Here is a 10000-nt window from a genome sequence, read left to right on the forward strand (position 1 = left end):
ACACACACACACACACACACACAAGAAAAAAAAGAGCATTGTTTATACTTTAAGGGTGTAATCATCATCATAATCGTCATTCCTGTTGTTGTTGATGTTGTTGTTGTTATATATTATTATTATTATCATTATTATTACTTTATCATTATTAACACTACTTACTTCACACCACTAAGCCACCGCCGATCCACTGCAGAGGTCTGCATGTTCTGGAACCAGCTGTACGGTTCCACAGTGCACCGTTCGTGTGCCACTAGTGAACTGTGGTACCATAGAGCTGTCAGACCGATGACATCCACTTCCACTTTCAGTAGCGCCGAAAGCGTGCAGACTGATGCAGCGCATATGGCCACCCCAACCACATAGTCCCGAGAGCACTTGACCGTTCATGTTTCAGTCAGTTTTTATAAATCCTCTGGTGACGGGCGCAATGGCCGAGTGGTTAAAGCGTTGGACATTCAATCTGAGGGTCCCAGGTTCGAATCCCGGTAACGACGCCTGGTGGGCAAAGGGTGGATATTTTTCCGAGCTCCCAGGTCAACATATTTGCAGCAGACCTGCCAGTGCCTGAACCCCTTAAGTGTGTATACGCACGCAGAAGATCAAATACGCACGTTAAAGATCCTGTAATCCATCTACACAGGAATTCTTTATCTAACATAAGTGTATATGTGACTCTCACACACACACACACACACACACGCACGCACGCACGCACACACACACACACACACACACACACACACACACACACACACACACACACACACACACGATCTTAATTTCTACACAGGAATTCTTTATCTAACATAAGTGTATATGTGACTCTCACACACACACACACACACGCACGCACGCACACACACACACACACACACACACACACACACACACACACACACACACACACACACACACACACACAGATCGCAGAAGACAACGAGAGAGGTGTGAGCAAAGCGAAGCACACAACACCACGTTTGTTTTTACACGTTCAGTGTTCATATGTTCGCTCACTCCTCCCCCTCCCTACTCTCTCTCTCTCTCTCTCTCTCCCTACTCTGTCTCTCTCTCCCTACTCTCTCTGTCTCTCTCTCTCTCCCTACTCTGTCTCTCTGTCTCTGTCTCTCTCTGTCTCTCTCTCCCTACTCTCTTTGTCTCTCTCTCTCTGTCATTGACCTCGGACAAAAGAAGCGTAAGGAGAACAAAGTGTTATTAAATCGTAGGTGAACATGATAAAGCCATAACCTCCATGAGTATGAAAGCAACAACCCGAACATATACCCAAGACCCCACCCACTTGAACAATGCATCCCCCACAAGCATAAAGATAAACGTGTTATTAATAAATCAGATTGTTGGTGAACATTGATAAAACCCTAACCTCCAGGGGTATGAAAGGAATCACCAGGACAGATTTCCAAGACTCCAATGCATCCAGCACCGAACAGAGGACTGAACAACATGATCATCTTCAGGACTTTTTGCCAGCAGCTCAACTTTGCTGTAGTCATCAGCATTACAGGAACCTTACAGGCCTTACTGCTCTGTCCAATACCATCATCTTAAATGAACAGACTGTAAATATATAGCACAACAACTTTATTGCTCAGTGTTTGTCTGTCCTTCTCTCTGTGTGGCAGAATGGTTAAGACGTTCAGCTGTCAATACAGAGAGTCCGTGAGGGTGTGGGTTCGAATCCCGCTCTCGCCCTTTCTCCAAAGTTTGACTGGAAATCAAAACTGAGCGTCTAGTCTTTCGGATGAGACGATAAACCGAGGTCCCGTGTGCAGCACTGCACTTAGCGCACTGAAAAAGAACCCATGGCGACGAGAGTGTTGTCCTCTGGCAAAAATATGTAAAAAGAAATCCACGCTGATAGGTACATACATATATTAGCATGCACTCAAGGCCTGACAAGCGCGTTGGGTTATGCTGCTGGTCAGGCATCTGCTTGGCAGATGTGGTGTAGCGTATATGGATTTGTCCGAACGCAGTGACGCCTCCTTGAGCTACTGAAACTGAAACTGAAACTGTCGGCTCAAAGCGGGCACCACTGCACACCACCGGAAGCGACTCAGCCAGGCAGTGCCGGGTCTGCTCTGGTGGGTGGTCCAGTGGGCACTCCGCACAGTGTGGACTGTGGCCACTGCGGCAATATCCACATTTCTCCCCCGTCCACTTCTCTGTGTGACTGGCGGAGTGAAGGTCCACGCCTTGTTTGGAACACTGGTCATTCCGTCTTGAGGTGGGTGGGGGGGGGGGGGGGGGGGTTGGCGAGGGGGAGAAAATTGCAGACATTGGCGCTTCTGCATATAACTTGCTGTCATAGAACGATAATTGTTTGTTTGTTTTTTTGCCTGATCTTTATTTATTTATTGAATTATTCCCAATTCCAAATTGCCGAACATATCAAGTAATATGCGTATGCGGAACAACGAAAGTGTTAGAATAGCAGAGAACTCTGACGTCTCATCCTCAATGCTGTCTCTGACGTCTCCATCCTCAATGCTGTCTCTGACGTCTCATCCTCAATGCTGTCTCTGACGTCTCATCCTCAATGCTGTCTCTGACGGTCTTCATCCTCAATGCTGTTCTGCGACGTCTTCATCCTCAATGCTGTTCTGCGACAGTTGTTATTTTTCTTTGCTCCCTCCCGGAGAAGTGAATAAACTGTCTGGGCTCAACAGAAAAAACAAGTTTCTTTTTTTTTTTTTTTAATTCTTAAATACAAACAAAGACTCCTTATGTTGTTTTTCGCAGCAGACAGTATTCTTGTTGGATATGAAAACCAGCAACAACATCACCAACAACAACTGTCTCGGACGCATAATCTTTTATCTGTCGTTCAAACCAATATGAGAAACCTAGCCTCAACTGTGACACTGGCCCGGAACTCCCTCCAGTTTATTTAATGATTAAAGTCTGTTACAACACCACAGTCAAAGGTACCTGTGGCCAGGAAACATTCTTGCAGCCATCAACGTGGTTCACTCACAGCCTGTCCAGCCTAAGACTGTCCTGTGTCAGTTCTGCTGAGAAAGATGGTGAAGGACCACTGAAATATACAGGTGAGTTCACACTTTCGATTCCGAGGAAAGGAAACTTTCACGTCGTACTTCTTTTCCACCGTCACGAATATCATTCTTACGGGTTCGGATGTCAGCCTGAACAGACTTTAATCATATTGTTTTACTTTTTTAGTAACATGCGCGAATCTTTAACAGTCAGATTTGGTGTAGAATGGAGGCTACGGATCTATCCGTACGCTTTGGCTCCTCCTTGAAACTGAAACTAAACACACATCAGGCACAAATGTGCGTCAGTAAGTCGTAGAGATACTTCAGAAGAGTGTTGGTTGGATATGAGTCGTGTTTAGTTACCCTATCCTCGTTTATAACCTTGTCCACAATGCAGCAAAGTCGTCCTTGTACTGCTCTTGTCTACTTTACTTTACTTTTTCCTTCCGCTTGTACCGGTGGGCGTCGCGGGGAGATGCAGTTGTCTGTCTGCAGCAAGGCGAGTGGCGTGGAGGAGGGACATCTCGTGGGCTCTGAGGGTGTCTGCCACTGAGTCGCTCCAGCGCCGTCTTGGTCTTCCTCTGGCTCTCCAGCCAGAGTATTTTGGTGTTGTATGCCCGAAGAGCTGGTTGGTTCAGAGGCATACGTGTGAGGTGTCCAAACCACTTGATCCTCTGTTGTTCTATGTGTTGTAGTACTGGTTTTGTTCCTACCATGTCTCGTATCACCTCATTCCTGATCTTGTCTCTCCTGGTCTTGTTCACTGCTTTTCTCAAGCATTTCATTTCACAGGTGACCAGTTTTCTCTCGAGGGCTTTTGTTAATTTAAGGACCATGTCTGGCACTGGTATGTGAGCGTTGGTCACCTGTTTCCAACCCCTCGTCCTCGTTGTGGGAGGTGGAAACAGGTAATGCTGGCCAAGGGGGCACTGGTGAAGCTGTGACTGGCTTAGCAGGCCGACAGTGGATAACAATTGCTCGAGACAATAAAAGGAGATACAAACGGACGACTCTTGTCATGACCTTGAAATCATTGTAACAGTAAATGGACGCAAGTTAGAAAGCAGAAAGATAATGATACATTGATATTTTGTGGAGAAAGATGATAAGAACAATACCTTGCTAAGATGTTGCTGATGGCTTCACTTGACGTTTTTGTTACCTCTGGAATTCAAGGAGTTAAAAGGTAGGCAAAACAAAAGGTGCCTACGATGATGACTATGATTCTGACACTTGGAGAAAGTCTATATAAAACGCTGAGTCGTGAAATAAGACTCACTCTGATAAGAAGTGTGAAGGTTTCTGACCATTGGTTCTTCCTCAGAGGATGTGATCAACGGAAACGACAGTGGAGGACCCTGCAAGACCCGAGAGAAGTTCTGACCATTGGTCAGCTGGAATGGTGGCCACCGTTGTTAACGGACTGTTGCTAAAGTGTTCTATACATACTCATTTCTCTCAGTTTACTTCCTTCTTGCTTTTGCGTCGTTGAAAAATCAACAACAACAAACTACCGTAAAACAAACACATAAATCCCAAATCAACATGGAGACAGACACACAGACACTAACGCACACACATTTATAGGTATACACACACATGCACGCACACACGTAAACACACATATACACATATATGCGCGCGCGCCCACACACACACACACACACACACACACTTATACAACCATAATGACAAACCTACATGCATTCAAGCACACATAAGTATACGCGTACACACACACACACACACACACATAAACAAACACACACACATTCACACAGACAGACAGACAGACAGACACACACACACACACACTCTCTCTCTCTCTCTCTCTCTCACTCACTCACTTCGTCGTGTCGCCTTATAATGAGGTCCTTTGTCAATCCGTACGATCGGAGACTGAGGTGGAAGGAAAGAAATAAAAATAGGTGAAATTGATTGTGTGTGTGTGTGTGTGTGTGTGTGTGTGTGCGTGTGTGTGTGTGTGTGTGTGTTTATGTGTGTGTGTGTTGTGTGTGTGTGTGTGTATGCTTGCGTGTGTGTGTATGTGTGTGTGTGTTGTGTGTGTGTGTGTGTGTGTGTGTGTGTGTGTGTGTGCGCGTGTGCGTGCTTATGTGTGTATGTATGCGCGCGCACGCGTGTGTGTTTATGTGCGTGTGTGTGTGTGTGTGTTTATGTGTGTGTGTGTGTGCGTGTGTGTGTGTGTCTGTGCATGTGTGCGTGTCTGTGTGCGTGTGTGTGTGTGTGCACGCGCGCACGCGCGCATGTGTGTGTGTGTGTGTGTATGCGTGCGTGTGTGTGTGTGCGTGTGGTGTGTGTGTGCGTGTGTGTGTGTGTGAGTGTGTGTGCGCGCGCGTTGCGAAATCCACTTAAAACAATGAAGTCTCTGTCTTGTATCAGCCTGTTTGTATGTCTGTGAATCGTTCTATCACAGGTCTGCACGTGTTCAGAAATAGAAAAAAAAAGAGAAATAATATTTGAAAAGATAACACACACACACACACACACACACACGAACGCACGCACACACACACACACGCTCTCTTACACACAATAACTTACACACACACACACACACACACACACACACACACGTATATTAGATTGTTGAGCCTTCTGATATACTTCACATGTGACTTGCATTTGCGGCAATGAAATTACCCGCGTGCATATCATCCATGCATGTGAACAGTTAAAACCATATTTACCTATGTCATTTACAAAATCTGCAGTTCCATCTGCTTCCATAAGAAATGTCTTATATTATGATAATCAACGTGTGTTTGAAATAGTTTAGAGTTTAATTTGGAGCCCAATTGGCTCTTTGTTGTGATTCTATTGGTTGACTAGTTAGTTTATTTTATTTCGTTTATATTCTTCTTCCTTTTAAAAAAATAAAAGCTAATTGATGAGAGAGGAACAGGGAAAGTAGTGACGATTTAAAGCATAGGTGGGGTGGGGGAGATGATGGATTTTCGTCTAAAATCACAAATGTGGATAGACGTTAAGCAAAAGAACGAACACACACACCTACACTTGCACACACGCACGCACACATACACATGGACGCACGTATGCACATTTTTATTCTCATCGGTGTTTTATTTTCTGACAAAGTGTTTGCTTTGAATGATTTCAACTTGTGCAACATGATCATCATTGTTGTCTTTCATCATTGTTGTCTTTTAAAACATTTTTTTAATTTATTTAATTTATTTATTTATCTATTTATTTATTTTATTATTTTTTTATTTATTTTTTTTTAACTATAGTATTATTAGTTAGTTAGTTAGTTAGTTTTTTTTTTGTTTTTTTTTTTTTCTCAAGGCCTGTCAAAGCGCGTTGGGTAACACTGCTGGTCAGGCAACTGCTTGGCAGATGTGGTGTAGCGTATATGGATTTGTCCGAACGCAGTGACGCCTCCTTGAGCTACTGAAACTGAAACTGAATCTGCAACATGAAATGCAATTCATAGGTACACAAATACAGACACAGATATACAGATACAGACACAGAAAAAAGCGCGCGCGCGCGCGCACTCACGAACACACAAACACACACACATTGGCCAACAGAATGAGGTAGACAGAAGGCTTCATATAATTATACGTACACACATACAACCCGCCTCCCCTACCCCTACCCCTACCCAACACCACACAGGTTTATTTAAAACTTGTCTCTTCTCTGTTCAACAACTTTGACGACAGCTTTTGCTCGGATTTAACACAACAGCAGGGAATTGAACTCACTCTCTCTCTGTCTGTCTGTCTGTCTGTCTCTCTCTGTCTAAATGACAACACCTTTCTTCTAAAACAAAAGGTTTCAATTAATGCACGTCAATGTTTGATTATCTTGTAGACGCACAGTGACTCTCTCTCTCTTTTTCTGTGTGTGTGTGTGTGTGTGTGTTTGCGCGCGCGCGCGCGCGTGTATGCGTATGTGCATGCGTGTATGTATGTATGTATATACGTATGTGTATTAACACATTTGTGTGCATATATATATATATTTTTTTTTTATGTGTGTGTGTGGTGTGTGTGTGTGCGTGCGTGCGTATGCGTGTGTATGCGTGCGTGTGTGCGTGCGTGTGTGTGTGTGTGTGTGTGTGCGTGTGTGTGTGTATGTGTGTTCGTGTGTGCGTTACGCACACGACTATAACAAATGTGTACATGTCTATGCACAGGCGTAAATAAACGTTTTGTGTTTGCGCCCTGCCTGTTCTGTAACTGTATTGATCTTTTCATGTAATTGTGTTCATTTCTTCTGTTTGTTTCTGTGTACCGCGGGCAGGATGTTTAAAAGAAAACACAACGTGCTTGCTTGTTCCACTTCCCTCGTTAACGAGATTCAGTCAGCTGTTGCCTCGGACTCTGATTAATGCTTGGGAACTTACTGTCAGCGTTCTATTGATCTCTCCACAAGACGTTTGTTTGCTGTTTTTGTTGTTGTTGGTTTGTTTACGTTCTGCAGTGATAAAGAACTCTGTGTGTGTGTGTGTGTGTGTGTGTGTGTGTGTGTGTGTGTGCTCGCGCGCGCGCGCGCGTGTGTGTGTGTGAGTGCACAAGTTCACCGAACGCGGGTCGTTTTCTTAGATTTTTTTTTCTAATTGCTTACGTAAAATGTGTCTTCCGGTTGTTGTTTTTTGTTCTTTTAAAAATTTCATTATTCGTGTACCTATTTGTTTCCTTGATTTGTTTTGTTTCGCTTTTGCTTATTGTTTGTATGTACATGTACACAAAAACTGATATATTTTCAGAATTCGCCAATCTCTCATTGCTCTCATGGTCTTGTCCATGGTGTTGGGTCTATGCGAAGGTCACGCATGTCCCCCCCCCACCCCCCCCCCCCACACACACACACACACGTGCGCGCGCGCTTTGCAGCGAATATGGATCGGTCCGTACGCTTTGACGCCTTCTTCAATGTGAAACTATTGTCTGACCTGCTAAGGCCTCAACCTCCTTTGTGTGTATAACGTATGAAGAAAACCAACTGCACACACCTTCCGCTTCTTCTTCTTCCTCTTCTTCTTCTTTCTCCCTCAACTCTGTGAAGAGTCACTGGGGGCCCCACACAGAAGGACTGTTCACCAGATTCCTCCAGGTCTGTTAGTTGTGTGTCAGTGTCTGGGTCTGTGCACGTGGTTTCTCTGTCCGTTCTGCAGTGCTGTCAGTCCATGGTTTGTTTTCTGCCCCCCCCCCCTCCGTCTCCCTCACTCCACAGTTGGAGGATTGTTTCAGCAAGATCACTGGATCTTGTTACGTGGCCATAGCAGCGTATCTTACTTTACTGAAGTGATGTCAGCAGATCCAGTGTGCTGCTTGATGTCTTACTTTAAAGTCCAGTGTGCTGCTTGATGTCTTACTTTAAAGTCCAGTGTGCTGCTTGATGTCTTACTTTAAAAGTCCAGTGTGCTGCTTGGTGGTCTTACTTTAAAGTCCAGTGTGCTGCTTGATGGTCTCACTTTAAAGTCCAGTGTGCTGCTTGATGGTCTGGCAGACTGGTTCATTGGTGATGTGATCAGTGTATCCGATGTTCAGTATCTTGCGATAAGATCTCTTTTCCATTGCTCGAAATCGTCTTTAAAAATCCGCAGTGAGGGTGGCATTTGACCTGAATCGCACCACACACACACACACACACACACACACAAACACACAGACCCACATATACCGACCCACACACAGAGATATGCAAAGTTCTCTTTATTCATTTCCATTTCTCTCTCCATGTGTTACTTTGTATGCACGTCTCTGTCTGTCTGTCAGTCTGTCTCTGTGCAGAAGTGCAGAATTTTCCTTTCCCTCAAGCAGCATCGTACTGAAAGAGACGCTGAACAGAGAAGGAGCAAGCACACGCCCCTGCCTGATGCTGTTGACGGTGTGAAAGCTGTCAGACAGGATGTCATCCAGTGATGACCAACCCGCTGGGCCCTCTGAGTGCCTGTGGACGTTGATGATGATCACCTCTGGTCACAGCAGAGCTATACTGGAGCATTCTACAGCTCGTCACGCATCACGGTTATCAAAGGCCTCAGTCAAATCCATGTCTTCTTCCTCTTCTTCTTTTTCTGGTTCTATTTCTTCCTGTTTATTTTTGTTCTCGTTGTTGTTGTGTTTCTTCTTCTTCTTCTTCTTTTTCTCCTTCTTGTTCTTCTTCTTCTTCCTGAGCTCTGTGAAGATTCACCAGTGGCGCCACCCGGAGGAACTCGCAGATCAACGTAGGTTGTGTGGAAACATACATTCTTCTCTGTACGTCTGTGTTTGTGTGGAAGGAGAGAGCTGCAGCAGAGACAGGGGGAAACAGATGTGATGCAGCAGAGACAGGGGGATGCTGCAGCAGAGACAGGGGGAAACAGATGTGATGCAGCAGAGACAGGGGGAAACAGATGTGATGCAGCAGAGACAGGGGGATGCTGCAGCAGAGACAGGGGGAAACAGATGTGATGCAGCAGAGACAGGGGGAAACAGATGTGATGCAGCAGAGACAGGGGGAAACAGATGTGATGCAGAAGTGACAGGGGGAAACATGCTGCAGCAGAGACAGGGGGAAACATGCTGCAGCAGAGACAGGGGGAAACAGATGTGATGCAGAAGTGACAGGGGGAAACATGCTGCAGCAGAGACAGGGGGAAACATGCTGCAGCAGAGACAGGGGGAAACAGATGTGATGCAGAAGTGACAGGGGGAAACATGCTGCAGCAGAGACAGGGGGAAACAGATGTGATGCAGCAGAGACAGGGGGATGCTGCAGCAGAGACAGGGGGAAACAGATGTGATGCAGCAGAGACAGGGGGATGCTGCAGCAGAGACAGGGGGAAACAGATGTGATGCAGCAGAGACAGGGGGAAACAGATGTGATGCAGCAGAGACAGGGGGAAACAGATGTGATGCAGCAGAGACAGGGGGATGCTGCAGCAGAGACAGGGGGAAACAGATGTGATGCAGCAGAGACAGGGGGAAACAGATGTGATGCAG

Source organism: Babylonia areolata, chromosome 25 (genome assembly GCF_041734735.1).
Source record: "Babylonia areolata isolate BAREFJ2019XMU chromosome 25, ASM4173473v1, whole genome shotgun sequence".
NCBI lineage: Eukaryota > Metazoa > Mollusca > Gastropoda > Neogastropoda > Buccinidae > Babylonia > Babylonia areolata.